Source organism: Coturnix japonica, chromosome 20 (assembly GCF_054131305.1).
Source record: "Coturnix japonica strain WE chromosome 20, WE-NBRP24, whole genome shotgun sequence".
In the NCBI taxonomy this organism is placed as follows: Eukaryota; Metazoa; Chordata; class Aves; order Galliformes; family Phasianidae; genus Coturnix; species Coturnix japonica.
This window is the reverse complement of record NC_140682.1, coordinates 11,451,402-11,469,447: the sequence shown is the minus strand read 5'-3', so window position 1 is coordinate 11,469,447 and position 18,046 is coordinate 11,451,402. Positions and strand designations below refer to the sequence as shown.

Below are 18,046 nucleotides of genomic sequence, written 5' to 3'. Positions count from 1 at the left end.
ACTGGAGAGATGGAGCAAATTCCAGTAATCTCCCTGAATGTCAGAAAACAGCCAGATAGTTGGGAGGTATCAACTTAAAATTGAAAAGGACTTGTGAGTATTTCACACATTGGGAATGGTTAACACATTTTCATTGATTTCTATCTTTGTCTTCAAATGTTTTTTTCACTTTTACCGACATTAATGAACATCTTTCAAACTTCCTGCTTCAAAAAATAAAAAGAGAAAGAGAAAGAGAAAGAGAAAGAGAAAGAGAAAGAAAAAGGGAAAGAAAAAGGGAATGAAAACAAAAAAGAAAACGAAAAAGGAAAAGGAAAAGGAAAAGAAGAAAAAGAAAAAGAAAAAGGGAAAAAAAAGAAACAAAAAAAGTAAGAAAAAGGAAAAGAAAAAGGGAAAGAAAAAGAAAAGAAAAAGGAGAAGAAAAAGAAATTGAAAAAGAAAGAAAAGGAAAATGAAAATGAAAAGAAAGGAAAGGAAAGGAAAGGAAAGGAAAGAAAAGGGAAGGAAAGGGAATCATAGAATTACCCAGTTTGGAAAAGACCTTGAAGAACATCAAGTCCAACCACAGCCTAACCATAAAGGGAAAAAAAAGGGAAGGGAAGAAGAAGGGAAGGGAAATGGAAAGGAAGAGAGAAAGGGGAAGGGAAAGGGAAAAGGAAAGGAAAAGAAGAAAAAAAAAAAAAAAAAGAAAAAAAGAAAAAAGAAAGATCCATTTGTGTCTCGCACATGGCCTGGTGCCCGTTTTACCTTCACATTCCCCACCAGACCTTCCTTGCTGGTATGAAATCTAGCAGAGCACCTCTCCTCTTTGGTTCCTCCATGAAGCTCGAGAAGCTGCCATCTGTGCTCTCCAGGGATCTCCTAGATGGCACATGCCCTGCTGTGCTGTCCCTGCAGCAGATACTGGAGTGAAAAAGGCCCCCAAAGGGGACAAGGGCCGGACAACATCAGGCTCCCATCTGTCTGCAGAGGGCACCTTCCATTTGCTCTCCCTGATCAGGAAGCCTGGAACAGACACTGTTGGTCTCCTCTCTTTTCCATTTTCATCAGCTCTGACCTGGCTGCTCTGCCATCCCCAGGCAGAGCTCAGTGCACTCTCACAGAGGGCAGTCGCCCTTCCTTGTCTCTTCGCCCATCCATCCCTAAGACTCTGTATCCCCCTTGTGCTACGGTGCAATTGTGGAAGCCATTAAACTGCATCCCTGTGGTCCAAACAAGAGCTCAGGCCTGCAACTCTACAAAGATTTCTAGGTCATCACGTGTTGGTGTTCTCATTAGTGCAAAAACACAGAAGTAAGCATCCTAATTGGAAAGCATAATTGGACAGAGCCTGACTGGAGAGCTCATCTATGGTGTTAGTTTGAAGAAGGTGGCACACAGGAATTTAACCCATTGTGGGTCTTGGAGTTGACATAGCAGCATTTGCAGCTACATGTGAATGGGACTGGATCCTGATACAGACTGGGAAGGAGACAAAGCTGCCACCTGACTGGGAAGGACCATTCCAAGTACTCCTAACAACTGAAACAGCTGTGAGGACAGCCGAGAAAGGATGGACTTATGACACACTGGTATAGGTATCCACTAGCCCTGAGGCGTGGGAACTGTGGCCATAGAAAAACCTTTAAAAGATAAGAATTAGAAGGAAATCATGAAAAGTTTTTTTATATGCATATATATTTTTTATTATTTTAACTAACCTTTCACTTCTCCTCGAATAGGTAAATGAATTGTATATGTAAGTGGGAGAGTATTATAACCTATATAGAACCAATACTCACAAAAAGTTTTCCTTGTAACAAAAAAGTTTTTACTGCTGTACCCATTTGCTATCCTGATAATTATCTGGAAAAGGTGAAATTTGACAATAATGCAGGGGAGGGACCAACTGATAGTTTTGATATGAATAAGGGACTCTTGTGGTGTATGGAATGATGTATGGTGGACAACTGCCAATTGAGGCTGGACAGAGACACTCCTTGAAAATACCCAGAATGTCCAGGATAGGGAAGAGCTTAAAAAGGGGTAGAAAATCTTCCTGAAAACCCTGCAGTTATGACAATTAAGGAGATAAAAGATCTTAGACAAACATTTGAAACTGAAACAAGATATGGGGACGTTAATGCCTGGGTAGAATGGACTAAGTATACTGTCCAGAGTCCCAACCATAGCAATTGCTACACTTGTGCATCGGGACGGCCAATAGCTCAGGTGGTACCCATTCTGCTGGGATGGACCAAGGACCCCAAGGGAATGTGATGCATGATTGCCCTGTATCAAGAGAAAACTGCCTGGGGAAATAGAGAGTGCAGACCTCTCTCTTGTTTCCTCCAATGCCTGATACAGATGTCAAGATCCCTCCTGCGCTCTCTACAGCAGTAGGTAACCATACAGCTTGCCTCTCACAGCAGGGTGTGAAGGCTACCAGGCCTATAGGAAACTTTTCCTTATGCAGTGATGAGGTCTTGGATGTTATGGAGGATTCAGCAGGAAATTATTCAAGATTGGGAATCTCCAGGGCAAATCTCCGGTGGTACTGTGGGGGAAAGATTTTTATGGTCCAGCTTAACCATCTAACTGGGGAGGCACCTGTGCACTTGTTCAATTAGTTATACCATTCACCCTGGCATTTGGAAAAGAAATGTATATAGATTTAGTTGGGGTACCTAGAGGTGTCCCTGATAAATTTAAGGCAAGAAATCAAATTGCTGCAGGATTGGAGTCACTGTTTTGGTGGATGACAATCAACAAGAACATAGACTGGATTAACTACATATAAAATATACAAAAGTGCAATTAAGGGAATAGCAGAACAGCTAGCCACACACCAGAAAAGGAATGATCTAGCAGGAGAGAAATCCTGCTAGATTGAAGAAAAGGGGGGAATGAACAGTGAAGCAGGAAACAGAAGCTCTGCTGGAATTCGGAATAAAGGGGGGCTAAAAGGGGGATAGTTAAAGGTAGTTTATAGAAACAAGTAAAGGAAACTTAAAGGTAGTTTATAGAAATAAGTAAAAGAAACTTAAAGGTAACAAGTAAAAGAAACAAGGGGCCTGAGAGAGCAGGGAGGATGCAGATAAGGAGTGAGACCTCACGGACGACCAGAAGAGGAGTTGCATTCCCCCTGATAAGAACAAGAGGGGGTCAGCATGCTAAAGACAAGAGGGGGTCTGTATGCTAAAGAGCTATTGAATATGTACCAGAATTCCTAGAACTATTGACTATGTATTAGAAGTCTAAGAAATCATTGACTATGTATCAGAATTCCGAGAAATCATTGACTATGTATTAAATGTACCTATAACTGTGTCCCGATTTTACAAGTCGGTGTGCAAGTTTGAAGGAGCTATCCCCCTTGCACCTGGCACTGCGCAACGCTGGAATAAACATACCTGCTTTATAACCCATCTCTGGATTATAGAGTTTGATTCCGCAAGCCAGGAGGACGTCTTAACAGCTGAGACACTGGATGATGCAGGCTGGGAGGAAACCAGTTTGATCAGCCCCTCCAGCAGGCTGTTTTGATCATCCTGATCCTCATCAGCTGTGTCCCATCTCACCACGGGTTCACAGGGCTCATCACGATGAAGCACAGCAGACAGTTCCTCCATCCTACCTTCCTGATTACTCTCTACTCTATCCAGTCTTTCAGTTACTTTCACAGGGGCTGAAACATAAGCACGTAGAGGGGTTAAACGTAGCTCAAAGTCATGAAGCTTAGTAATCATTTCATTCAAAGGGGTCTTCTTTGCCCTCTGCCAGACGTTGCTGCTCATGTACCGCCATACTCACCTGGTGCAGACCTTGTGCACATATGCCACATACTTGGTGTACGCCTGACTCTCTCAGGATCATGGCCTTGGTTTGGACTGGAATTTGGATCAGAATTCTGAGGAATAAACGTGGGGTCGTGTAACATCTCCACCACGGCCCGTTCTCTCAAATAACGACGCCTCTTTCTCTCTAAGTAAGTCACAAAACAAAGACTCATGGGGGACGACAGTGTATTGTAGGGGTCAGAAACGGGGACGGGAGGACGGGGGCGGGGGGGGCACAGATAGGGGAGCCTAGGGGTCAGAATGGGGGCGTGGGGTGGGGCAACGAGGTACCCCTGGGAGGGGAGGAGGCACAGGGAACATCCCGCCGTCCAACAGAAGCCCTGAGTGCCACAGAGGCCCCGCGGGGCCAACGCAGGGCGGCTCGCGGCGCCCGCGGAGGGGACCCCTTCAGGCCTCCCCCAGAACAGCCACTTGCAGAAGCGGAGGCGGCGCTCGGAGCCCCGGGGTTGCCCGGCGGCGCTGCAGCAGTGCGGAGAGCAGCTCGACTTCGGCACGGCCGCCTCTTCCTCGGGGCGCGGGGTGATGACGGCACGGCTGGCGCCGCTCGGGCAACGAGCACAGGCGCAGGCGCGCTGACGCGCTGTTGCTATGCCGACGTCGTCACGCATGCGCTGTCGCCGTGGTGGCAGTTTCGAGTGCGCGCAGAGAGGGGGGAAGGCGCGCTGTCGCCATGGCAACGCGGCCTGTACACGCAGGGCCTGAAGCCTGAGTGGGCCTCGGGGGCGGTGGGGGGCAAAGAAGCCGGGGGGGAACGGAGAGCCCTCGGGGATCTCCTGGTGAGGTGTGGGGGGGCTTAGGGGGGAGGGCAAAGCTCCGGGTGTGCTCAGTGGTATCCAGGGTGGTCGAGCGCCCACCTACTTCTTCCCCATTTGTTCACCATCAGCTTCATCACTGAAACCTCTGACTCACTTCCATCCGCTCTTCCCCGGTTTGCAAGATTTCCATTGCTTGTTAGGCCAGGGGGTGCCACTTTCTAAAAACAATGCATGTGGAACGTGAGGAAAATGCCCGTGTCCCGTTTTGAGGCAAAAGACACAAGAATTCTGTTGCGAATGCAGTCCTTATTGTGAGGCAAAATCACCAAGTGTAAAATTATTGAGGAAAAACAAGACTCTTCACCCAGTAAAGCTGAAATGGACAGTTTTACAACTGTAGCTTGTGGATTCCTTTTGCTAAACTAATAAATTGGTTCTTAAACTAATGTGCTAATTGCTATTGGTCAGCAAACATAGGTTGCTATGTTGAGCTGAACGTGTGCAGCCTTCAGTGGATTCTTACCCTCTTTTTCACACTCCTTTATAACCCTTCTAATTCTTTCAGGACCAGAATTTGTCTTCTCTCTTTCTTTCAGGTAACCGAGGAGGAAAGACTATTCTCGCTTCCAATGTCCCTGTCTTTTCTCCTTCGCAGGTAACACTTTGTTTTCTATAAGAGTCTCTGGCCCACAGCTCGCTCTCTCTCTCTTACTCTCTCCCCCTCTTAGAGAGTGCTGATTCTGAGGTTTGGGGGGAGGGGCGGGGGGCACAGTGCAGAGGATGTGTTCTCTCTACTTTGGCTAGAGCAGATCACAGACTTAGAAAGATATTATATTTCTGACTCACCGCTTTTCCTTACCCCTTTTGCCTTTTTTTTTTTTTTTTTTTTTTTTTTTGTGTGTGTGTGTGTGTGTGTGTGTGTGTTTTTTTTTTCCTCCACAATTCCACTATTCACTTTTGGTACCTCCATTACACTTCCATTGTACCATCAATAATCAAGCAATACCTTTCTTCACTTCCCACTAACACACAGCACTAGGTCTCACAATTAATTATAAAAACTGGTCCCAGAACTTCATTTATGATCCTGGTTTCTTACTCCGTATTCCCCCTGGCTCGCCAGCAAAGACTCTTCAGTGAGCCAAAACACAGCCCAGGGGGTCTTCTAGATATTTCTTAGACACCCCTTGTACCGTAACAGCTTCTTAGATAGCACTTTCACAAGTGTGAAATTTAACAGTCACAAAGACAGAGACAGCAACCAGTACAGTTTATCCTCGGGATCCTTCCTCTCTCCACCTCTCCCCAGGGCCCAACCTTCCTTCTGTGCTCCATTCCTACTCTTGCATAGCTGCCCACCTAATCGTGCCTCTTTCTTGTCCAGTAAACAACTTATCCATGATAAACATCACTTCCACCCATGAGTAGAAATCAGGCCCTGAGAATCAATCTCTGCTTCTCTTCGTGGATCTTCCCTTTTTGATAGCTAATTCCTCCTTTTCCATCTCTAAAGCAGGAAACACATTCTATTCCTACACTAACTACTGTGCCTGGCAGCATCCCTCCTCGCCTTGGTCATTTTTGTAGGATGTCCGTGGCACATCTGACGTCGCGGTCAGAGATAAGTCACGGGAGGAGGACGTATATAATCTCGCTCCCAGGCTGGAGTTTTCTCTCTCTCTTGGACTCTCGGGGAGTGGGAAGCATTCCAGTCGTGTCACCTAGAGTTCACAGTAGGCCTCTCGGTTTTCTGGGGACTCTCTCTCTCTCTCTGTTTTGTTTGATTTATTAGCCTCAATCATATTGTATTATATTGTGTTATCTTGTATTCCGATATCATATTTAGTAAAATAAATTTTCCTCCTTAGATTGCTGCCGCTGTTCTTTTTCCCATTCCCCTTTCCCTTCTTCTCTGGGCTGGGGGCCCTACAGGGCAGCTGCCCCCTGTCACGGGCAAAGGTAAATCTAGGTAACCCGTGACACTCACTAAGCTGGCAATACCTTGCTTGATGCACTCCAGGGGACCATTGGCCTTCCTGGCTGCTTGGGCTCACTGTTGACTCATGTTCAATCTGATGTTGACCAGGACCCCCAATCCTATTCAGTCAGACCGCTCTCCAGTGTCCCATATCCAGTCAGTGTGTATGTCCAGGGTTGCCCCTACCCAGGTGCACAATCAGGCACTTGTTATACTTTCTGCACTTGGTGCTTAGTACCAACTGGTACCCAGTTCTCTGACTTGTCCACATATCTCTGCAAGTCCTCTCCACCCTCAGTGGAAGCAACAGCACCTCCTCATCTGGTATCAGCAGCAAACTTGCTCAGAACATCTTCTAGTCCTGCATGCAAGTCATCCGCAAAAACATGAAAGAGAAGCAGCCCTAAAATGGAGCCCTGGGGAACCCTGACAGTGACCATCTACCAGCCCAATGGAACCTGTTGACTCTAATCATTTGGACCTCACCTATTGGCCAACTGCTCAACCACCACATTCTGTTTCTGTCTATCCGTATGCAGGACATTCTGCCCAGAAGGGTGCAGTCAGAAACAGTTTCAAAAGCTCTACTGAAATCATCAAGGATAACATCAACTGGCTTCCCATGGTCAGCTAAATGGATAACCTTGTGATAAAAGGAGCCAGGGAGCTGAACCCCAAACGAGCAGGGTGAGAAAGAGTCCCCTACAGATGATAAGGCCAGGCATATCACGCCATTCTCCTGGTGGGAAGTCAAAGTGGCCAACTCTTTCCAGAAATTAGATGCCACATGGTTGAGCAGAAGTGAAAGAAGCAAGGACAGGCACTGTAGAGGTCTTACCCTAGAGTGCTTGAAAGAGTGTATTTCAGGATTTAACAAATCTAGTCTTGAATTGAAACGTCTTTGTCTGGAGTATACGACTCCCTGGCTGTCCAGTCTGGTCTGATTCAGCAAACACAATGACAATGCACAGCGCCAGCGAGTCACTGCTATCCTTGCTAAGCCTATAACGACGACAATAAATGAAATGCAGATGTATCCTTCTATTCAGGCCAAAATATGGGGAAGTCTTGAACAGATCACAGATCTCCTTGATGTAATGCTGGACAGTTTCATCATCAAAACTAGTGCCACAGGGGACCACCCCCTACGTTCTGGATATTCACAGCCCAGGTACACAGAACAGACGCACACACCAAGTACCCATGACCCATATGTCTCGCATATGTGACCGACCCTGGTGCACGCAGGCACCAACCACCACTACGCCCCACCTGTGTCCGCGCCCTGGTGCATGCGGGCACTGCCCGCAATGCCGCAACCCATCGGGACCGGACTCGCTCTGCCTCCCAGTGCCCCGCAGCGCTCCGCACAGAGAGATTTCCAGATGAGGCATTTGCACTTCTGCTAGGCAACCACGATCTGTTAGTAAACTGATAGAGTAAAAGAGTAAATCTCAAAGTTAAAAGTCAGGTATGTGGGCCCATAACCAAGTAGGATGTGCAGTTATGATAAGGGAAGAACATCCTGCATACTAAAAGGAACATAGCCCAAGAAGCCGTCCAGAAACAGACTAGTTCAATCAAACATGATGGGGTAAAAAGGACGGAGTGAGGAAGACTTTGAGCCTTTGCAAGGAAGACGTCTGACTTCATCCCCACAACCTCCGGAGGAAGAACCCAGCTACAAACAGCCCATGTGCTGGAGGGAGGGGCAGAATGTAAGTGATTTCCTGGAAAATAATGAATATGTAGATGAATTCCAGGAAATCTGTTGAATATGTATCAGCTTGGCTTTCAAATGGGTAACACTTCTGTTTTCTGGTGTGCAAGAGAAGTGTGATCCCCTTTGCATTCAGTGCCTAATAAACGTATTCCTGCTTTATAACCTAATTCTGGGTTATAGAGTTTGATACTGCAACTCAAAGCCATGCTTCTGGAATCAGTCTGTCCACTGGTGAAAAATACATCTTACTCTGCCGCCTGCCAGGGTCAGCAGTCATCCTGCTCGGGAAGCTGCCCAGGGCGCTGCGGGGAGACGTGTGGGGGGAAGGAGCCCCCCGGCAGGGCTTGTGCTGCCACAGCTGCTGCCTGGGGCAGGGGGATCACAGCTCCACTGCACAACTGAATGTTGTAAGGGTGCTTTGCAAGAGGAGAGCCAAGGCAGGGATTTTCCATTTCCTGTTCTTAGGGAAGGAATAAGGATTGGAGGCAGAAATCTAAAAGGGGTGGTCAACTTTCAACACAGCTCTGAGACTCCCAAATATTTCTTCAGTAAGTCGCTTGTTTTGTGAACAGTCACACAGGTTGTGCTTTCAGCCTCACCTACCGAAATGGATACAGTCAGCTTAAGTTATAGTTGTTTTCTGCAGACATTAACAGTTCACTTGTCCTGTAAACAGGCTGATTTCTCTGAGACAAACTGAAGTGCACAGAGGCTGGTGCTGGGGTCTCGAAGAGCAGCTGGAGTAAAGAGGAAAATATCCAGGAGGCTGTGATGTGATTAGGAAATGAGAAGAAAGAAAGAGCTCCCTAATCTTCTATTCCTCATTCCTTTCAAGAGTCCCAAGGAGATCTGTAAGGGACTCGGCAGTGCTGTGGTTTAGAATTTGTTGGGTTAAAGCTATTTACTAAGACAGAGAAAAAGAAAAGGGTTATGCTTATGATTATGACATAGATCTATATCTCTATATATAAACACATGCTTACTTACGGTATATTCTCACATATATATAACGTATGCAGATGTAAAAATACATGCAAAGATGCTAATACATATGCATATCTGTTTGCAAGTCCAGGACATGTGGCAGGGGTTTTAACAGCCTCAAGGTTCACTGTAGGAACTGGAGTGGCTGTTGGGCTGTTGCAGGAGTTGGAGCAACTGCAGAACTCATTGCTAGAGCTGGAATCACCGCAGGACCTGTGACTGAAGTTGGAGCAGCCACTTGGCTCATTGGAGGGGTTGGAGCAACCACAGGGCTGTACATCCTGGCATATTGCACCTCCCTTGATAGGCATTTGTTTCATTTTCTTATTGCAGTACTTGGAACAGCTAGAGGACCTGTAGCAGGAGTGACTGCAGAGCTCATTATGAGGGGTGGAGTGACAGCAGGACCTGTCCCAGAGCTTGGAGTGACCGTAGGACATGTAGCACAAACTTGGAGCTGCTGCAGGTTCTGTGATGCAGTGTCATCGTCATTGGGTGTCACTTTTGGCAGCCAGCGTTGGGTGTCACCATCATGCAGAGGGGACAAAAGGTCCCCCCTGGGGACACTGCACTGAAGCTGGGAACACCATGACCAGCTCGAGGACTTCCCGGGGCAAATGGGGATACGGCATCACGGTGCCTCACCCCCATAGCTGGGGACATCCCCATGTTACTCTCAGAGTGTCGCATGCCAGAGTTGGTGACATACCCACACCACACGCCAGGGTTGAGGACACCCCCTCAGTGTCACACCACGAAGTCGGGGATACCTGTGTCACCCCTGTGGTGTCACAGCCCAAAGTTGGGGACACTCCTCAGGGCACCTCATCTGTGTCCACCCCCACAGACCACCATTGTTCCCATGGGGTGGGGGTGACAACCCTTACTTTTCTTATTAAGATTTCTTTCTTGATAACGGCAGATTGGGGATGCCCCCCCCCGGCCCCCATATGTGAATAAAGGAAAGAGGAATAGTTGTGGGACTCCATGTGTCACAGCGGGAGGGAAATTTGGGGACAGAGGTCACTGCAGCATCCTGATCCTGTAGCCCCTATGGCCCCATAACCACTACAGCCCCATCTGATCAGCCATCCTATGTCCACATCTCATGACTTTATCCCATCCCATATCCTGTTGTGTATCCATAGCCCATCCCATATCCATCATATCAGCCCCATAGCCATCTCAAACCCATCCTGTGTCTGTGTCCCCACATCCTATCCCCATCCTGTACCCCGTATCTATATCCATTCCAAATCCGTATTCCCACGTCCATCCCACGTCCATTCCATATATTTATCCAGTTGTAATCCCAACCCCATCCCATATCCATACCCCATCCCATATCCATCCCATATTCTTCCCATGTCGATCCCATATCCATTTCTGGAGTCCATCCCATACACGTCCCATTTTCTGATCTCCTTTTCATATCCTCGCACCCCAATCCCAATTTTCGCAATCCCACAGCCAACAATCCCAACCCGACGTTCCAAATCTCATTCCCAACCCCACCTCTCACCTGCCAATCCCAATCCCTCATCCCAATCCCACATCCCATCCCATCCCATTTCTTGCTAGAATAGCGCGCACCCCTAAACCCCTCCCCCACCGCCGCTCCGCCCCGCCCCCTGCCCACCCGCCTCCAACCAGGGGCCACGCGACGCCCCTCGCCCGGCCTCTCATTGGTCAACGGCAGCGCCGCCGGCTCCGATTGGCTGAGCCGCAGCAGGCGGGAGCAGCCGTTGACAGCCGGCTCGAGGCCGCCCGGCTCTCACCTCAGACAGCGGCGCTGCCGCAGCCGGGGCCGCCCTTCACGGCAGCGCCGCTGCAGCCGCTGCGGGCCGGAGCCGTCCGGCTGGGATCTGTCCCTGCCTGGCTGTGGCCACATCAAAGTGCTGGGAGGCTTCCCCAGCTCCATGCCATGCACACCATGTCCTGCACCCCTGTGGCCTTCCCCACCCTCTCTCACATCACCTGCTCCAAAGTCCTAAAGGATGGAGCTCCTCACGCTGCCAAGCAGCCCCAGTACCCTCCCTCTGCTCTCTCTCTGCTCCTCCATACAATTCCTCCCAAACCTGTTACACTTTGATTCACCTCTGCTTGGACACAGTGTGACCACATCACCCTCCTTTTAGCTGCTCTCTTACTGCAGCCACTTGGCCCTCCTTTGGGTCTGCTTTAGGCCTCTTGCATCGATACCCCAACCCCATTATCCAAAGCAAAGTTCGCATAACCCCTCCCACGGACACCTCTAATCTCCTGATGACCAATGAAGCCCTCTGATGACCAGTGACTCCCCTCCTTGATTAATGGAGCCTTGTGATGTTCAATGAACATCTCTGACAACCAGTGGAGTCAGTGGAGCCCTCCGACAACCAACAAAGCCTTCAGATGACCGCAGTCATTTTCTCTGGACACACTCCAGGGTTGTGATGTCTTCCTTGCAGTGAGGGGTCCAAAAGTGGACACATCTGGGAGGTGCAGCCTCACCAGATCTGAGTACAAGGGGACAATCACGGCCCCGTTCCTGCTGCCAATGCTGTTTCTGATACAAGCCAGGATGCTGTTGGGCTTCTTGGCTTGCTGGGCACATCACTGGCTCAAGTTCAGCTGAGCATCGATCAATGCCCCCAGGTCCAGTTCCTCTACACAGCCTTCCAGCCGCTCTGCCCCACGCCTGAAGCTTTGCCTGGGGATGCTGTGGCCAAAGTGCTGGACCCGGCTCTTGGTCTTGTTGAACCTCATCCCAATGAGTTCAACCCAGCCATCCAGCCTGTCCAGATCATTATGTGCTTACCATGGTGGAGGCAACCGCTGGGCAGCTTGAAACATATGCAGTACCCCATCATGCAGTACTGCCCTCTAAACACCATATTAGGTCTCAAGAAAAAAGTCCTGTGGCTGCGTGGCACCCCAGAAAGAACTGAGTCAGATAATGGGGCTCTGATTACTAGTTCTGCCCTCTGGTGCCCAGTGAAGAAACACCCAGATCACTGACCAGGATGCTATCTGTGATCAAGCAGCTTTGATTGGTAATTGCAATGGCAGGTCCCCTGCAAGCAGGAGAGCATGCAGAAAGCAGCGTTGCATCTTTTAGGCCGTGTTACTCCACGCTGATCTCCTTCTGCCCCGGTTCCTCATTGGCTGAGTACTTCAGGCTCACAATCTTCCCGACTCCCCACTGAACATACTGGATCCCCCTTCCTTCCCTTCCCTTCCCTTCCCTTCCCTTCCCTTCCCTTCCCTTCCCTTCCCTTCCCTTCCCTTCCCTTCCCTTCCCTTCCCTTCCCTTCCCTTCCCTTCCCTTCCCTTCCCTTCCCTTCCCTTCCCTTCCCGTCCCTTTTCCATAACACAGTGCAAAGGAAGGCCTCCAAGGCCAAATTCCAGCCTGCCAGGTGCCCTGCCAGCCAAAAGGCAATGGGCCAGTCCAGGGGCTTGGAAAGGTAGAAGAAGGGAGAGGTTAGGAATAGTGTAGGGTAAGGGTTAGGGATAGGGATAGGGATAGGTATAGGGATAGGGATAGGGATAGGGTTAGGGTGAGGGTTAGGGTGAGGGTGAGGGTTAGGGTGAGGGTGAGGGTTAGGGGGGATGTTCATTGTATACCACAAGGGAATTTGATGCTAGGGCAGTGCAGTCGGTAACTCTGTGTATATATATGTATACAGACCAGTGTGCATATTGTGTTTTTATGATTGTTTATTTGTATTTAGATGTTTATATTAAGTATGATGTTGTGATGTAGAATAGCAAGAGAATACAATATTCTATAGATAATAGAATATAGATGTATAATAGATATAGTTATATATTACATATATATTAATAGATAGAGATAATGGATATAGATATATAATAATATAGATGTAGCAATAATATTGCTATAGAATAGCAATATTACTAAGCCATGACATTTTTTATCCCTTGCCTCAAACACTTCCAGCTATAGGGTTTTGCTCCTAAAGAGGCAAGGGGTCTTGGAAGAGTCCTCGCTCTCTCTCCTTGTTCCTTTGCTTTTCTTCAGGGAGGTGGCATGCAGGAATGACACAAATGGGTCTCAGTGGCACAGATGGAACTCAGCAGCTGTTTCGCAGCCTCCAGTGGAGCTCTGACTGTCCTGGACACCCCACGCCCGCATCAGCGTGGGTAGTGTGTGCCCTTCCTGCGGGGTGGGTCTTTGGTCTTTGGAGACTGACCCCTGGGAGACCCCGTTCCTTCCTTTATGGCTGGCAGGAACACAGATCTGACAACGGGCGGCTCCTCGGGCAGGCTGGGCTCGCCACGAGATGTTTCTGCTGCCATCTTTTCAGTGGGAGACTCATTTTCTTCCCTTATGGGTGGCAGCAATACAGATCTGTTGCGGGTGGACTGCTTGGGACGGCTGGTCTCACCACAAGAACGTGCTGCTGCCATTTCCTTTGGTTGCTCCTGTGCCTCCCTGATCTTCTTAACCCTCTTCCTGAGAAGTCTCACTGAGTCGCATGCCCGAAGCGCCAGCATGTTTGGTTTGTCTGGGGACTCTAAGGATAGGCTGGATGAGGCCCTTGAGCAAGATGGTTGCTCTTGGCTGCATGAGGCCTCACGCTGGGCTTCCTCTGCTCCTCCTTCTTCATCGAGGAACTTGACACGTCTTGTTCGGGCCAGGTTTTCTTGGCTCTCTGTTCCCTCTAGGCCCTGCAGCTGGCAGCTCATCGGCTGCTCTGGGGCTACGGGCACTGCCCAGATGGGTGGCAGAACACTGAAAGGACAGAGCGGGAGGGGTCCGCCTGAGTGGCTGATGGCTTTGAAGCCACATCCCTCAAGCCTGAGCCAGGAGCCTGGGCTGTAATGCAGCCTTCCCCACAGACAGCTGACCGGTTGCCCCGGGGCTCTCTGGTGATGTGGAGAGGGGCCAGCCCTGTGAACTGGGGGGCTCCTGACATCCCCATCCCGGCACTCCCGGGAGGCCACAAACAAGCAGCGACCCTTTGGAGTTAGGGAATGGGCTCTTGTTGAGTCACCCCCATGCACATCCCAGACCACAGCCTCCAGCCTCACCTGTTGGCAATGCTCTCCCTCCGCAGTGTGTTCTTTACTTTTTGAAACTGCTCTCTATCAACACTTGCAGTGCTGAGGCGCCTGATGTATGTTGGAGTGTTATCAAATCTCACTGCAGTAGGGAAGGAAGAGGAGATTCGCCGTCAAGCCTTTGGCTCGCTCACAAGCAGCACTCAACTCAGACCTCTTTCCCAGAACCCGCCCTGAAACCATCTCTGTCCCCACTCCTCCTCTCTGCAGTTCAGCTCTGTTTTGGGCTGCATGAGGGACGCTGGCTTTGGGAAAGAGGAGCTGGCTGGTGACAAGAAGGCGGCAGGGTGACTTTTGAGGTCCCTGTCCCTGCAGTGGGGGAGGGCAAGGCCTGAGATCCCCACATCCTCCTGCCATAGCCAGGGATGGGGGTACGTCACACCCAGCACCTTCCTTTTGGATAGGCCAACCATAACCTAAGGGGAAGAGGCCGTGCTGTGCCGGCAGGATGGTATGCTGCAAGTGAGAGCCCTGGGCTGATGGTCAGCAAGGGACTGCCCACCTCCAGTTGGTTGCTCATGCTGTGGAAAGGAGCTGGAAGCCACTTTACCTTTCTTGTTCCCAGTAAGAGGTGGCAAAGTCTCTTCTTCTGTTGACTTCTGTGCCCCAAACAAGCTCCCGGAGGACTTGCGGCATCGCATGGGCGGCAGTTTGGAGACTAACTCCATTTGGAACCTGTAAGCGAGGAGAAGGCAGTGAGCGGTGTGACGCAGTGCAACAGCAATCCTTGCTGCTCTCTCTGCTTGCCTGCTCGCAAGCACGTTTTCATGCTGCATGAAGGCTTTCTAAAGCCGTTAGCAGGGTCACTTGGGATAGGAGGAGGGGAAACAGTTTCAGGCGGAAAGAGGGAAGACTGGCTTTGGATGGGAGGAAGAAGGTTTTAGCTGGAGGGTGGTGAGGCACTGGGATGTCTTGCCCAGAGAGGTGCTGGGTGCCCGGACAGGCATTCAAGGCCTGGCTGGACCAGGCTCAGAGCAACCTCATTTGGAGGTAGGTGTCCCTGTTCCCCGCAGGGCAGTGGGACCGGGTGCCCTTTTAGGGTTCCTGCCTGCTCCAATCGTTCTGTGATTCTCTGGCACATCCTCCTGGGCAGGACACTGATGGACACGAGGCACAAGCGCTACGGAATGAGAGCTGAGCAGCTGCATCAAGCAGCAGAAAAATACTCACTTGGGTAAGACCAAAAGGCATTTTGAGAACACCAGGGAAGCCACCGGTGTCACACGGGACACCCCCATGTCCAGCAGCGAAGGGGCCTGCAGGGGAGGAACAGGGAGGTTGTGGGACATCTTGGTCACAGCTGAGGCACAGGGAACACGAGGAGCCCGAGGCAGGGAGAGCTGCCAGCACCGCAGCACCTGCATGGCTCAGATCACGGCTCAGGCCCAGGTCCTAGTGGGCCATGTGTGAGCTCCTCAAGGCTCACAGGACTGCCCGGACCACGGAGAAACCTATGGCTCACCATGCGAACGGCTCTCCTGAAGTTCGCTTTCCCTGACAGCTTCTCGAGGAAGTCATGATAGAACTTCATTTGGAAGGTCAGCCTGTCAATGAGGAGCACTCCGACGTCCTTCAGGACCACGGCCACGTTCTCCCCATTCCGCAGGCAGCTGGAGAGCAGCGATACGGTGCTTTGGATGCACTTCCGCACTGTCTGCCAGCTCACAGAGGCATCTGCAGCCACCTGGCTGCACTGCAGGGGCTCCACCTTCCTGTCGACTGAGAAAATACCAGGGACGGGGTTGATGATACGGTTGCTGTTCCACAGCTGCTTCCCTAGAACTAAGGGACATCATCCATAACGGCCCCGCGTTTGGATGGGCTCCTGCAAGGGGGAGGTGTGCTTCTGAGAAGGGATGTGGTCGCCCTGTTTGCCCTGTCCATGAAGCCAGCAAGGGTTTAATCCCCCCTCCTACCTGGCAGGGACCCTCTGCGGGACTTGAGGTGGTGCACAGCTATGAGGTTGCTGGCCAGGTGAAACACGGGCCAGCACAGGGTCACGGTCCTGTCCTGCATCCTGATCTCCCTGGAGATGATGTCAAAGGAGCCAAAGGTGGGAATCCAGACCCCCTGCGAGTGGAGGAGGAAGAAAGGGTGGACGCATTATGGGCTGGCTGGAGGAAGAGCTGGAGGTGGTCCTGTGCGGGGGCAGAGCTCAGGAGCCCCCTCCTGCTGTTCAGAGGCACAAGCCAGGGCAGCGGGGACGGCTTTGGGGCTGCACAGCCCTCTCCTTCCCCTCTCCCTCCCTCTCAAACGCAGCTCAGCGGGGAAACGTGGGGTGAGCTTCCTGCCGTGTGTGCAGGGGAAGACGCAGAGGAAGTCCAGGCTGAGCCGGACAGGGCGAGGAGGAACCTGGCAGCCAACAAACGCACCTTGTGCACCAGGAGCTGCTTGTGTACGAAGGCGGCCACCGCATCCCAGACGGCAACTCGCTCTGCAGATGAAAGGAAAAGCAGGTCACACTCTGCATCTGCCGCTTCCCGGCACCCCTCTCCCACTGCTGGGCAGGAGGGAGGTGGCAGATGGAAAGTGTCATCTCCATCCCAAGACTGGCTGCAGCACCGCTCCCGTGGTGGCTGTGGGTCCGTGTACCTTCAGTATTACTACATGTTTGTCCAGAGGCATGGCCCACCCTGGGGCCGTTCTTGCTCATTCTGGGTTGCTCCTTCTTGGCACCGGCCATGCTGGAGCTCATCCTTCAGATGCGTCTGCTCTGTACCAGATGCTCCTTCAGGATGCAGGACCCTCCTCGGTGCTCTGCCTTCACCCCCCTCCCGGGTGGCCGTGTCACAAACGGCACCACGGCAACGCGGTGACATCACGGCCAGCTGCCCATTATGATGCTGGCACTGCTGCCTGCCCCACCTGGCAGTGCTGACCCATCTCTGCTTTCTCCCTCTCCTGGAGCTGTGAGTTGAGGGGTGACCCTGGGGCGAGGATGGGGCTGGGATGTGTTGCTGTTCTCTCAGTTCCCTGGTCCTTGGGGCACCATTCGGGCCTTAAGGCTGCTGTTGGGCACCCTCCTGATATTGGCGAGCAATGGGCAGGGGAAGGAGGCAATGGGGGGCAGTTGGGGCTGAGCAGGTTACAGGACCGTGACTTGGCCACGTTGTTCTAGTGCTCACAATGGGTCCCTGCACCACAGGGCACTTGGGGGACCCTGGGTGCCTCCGCAGCCCTGAGGACCAGGCATCAGGGGCTGGGAATTAATTGATGGCATGGAGGGGACTGTCCGTGGCCTGTTCCAGCAGGACCTGGGCACTGTCACCTCCAGCCCTTCCCTTGCGCTCTATGGGGTCGTGCAGAGGAACGGATCTGGAGGGGGCAGGCTCAGAGTGCCCTATGGATGGCCCAGAGTCACCATGCAGCTGGGACAGGGGCTGTGGCTTCCGTCCCCAGGGGACCCATGTCCTGCCCCGGGTCTCTTGGCTGCTGCCAGTCCTTCTCCTGCCCTGAGTCCCTGGGGACAAACCCTGCAGGGACAAGGCTCCTCCTTGCCAGTGCTGCCCTCTGACATCCTCTGATGCCCAGTGAAGACCCTGATGATCAGTGACATCCCATGATGATCAATAAATCCCTCAGCAAAGCTACACGCTGTGTGTCTGTGTCCTTGTTCTCATGCTCAGCAGGGACTGCTGGGATCTGTCCCTGCCTGGCTGTGGCCACATCAAAGTGCTGGGAGGCTTCCCCAGCTCCATGC

At 51.2% G+C, this 18,046-nt stretch overlaps 1 long non-coding RNA gene and 1 pseudogene across 1 annotated transcript in view; one reads left to right on the top strand and one right to left on the bottom strand.

Moving 5' to 3' along the window:
* LOC146757656 (uncharacterized) overlaps positions 1-18,046 on the bottom strand; it is a 594,671-nt gene that overhangs the window by 395,731 nt on the left and 180,894 nt on the right. The gene's annotated exons all lie outside the window — the stretch shown is intronic.
* On the top strand, positions 9,868-12,467 carry LOC146757661 (uncharacterized; annotated as a pseudogene).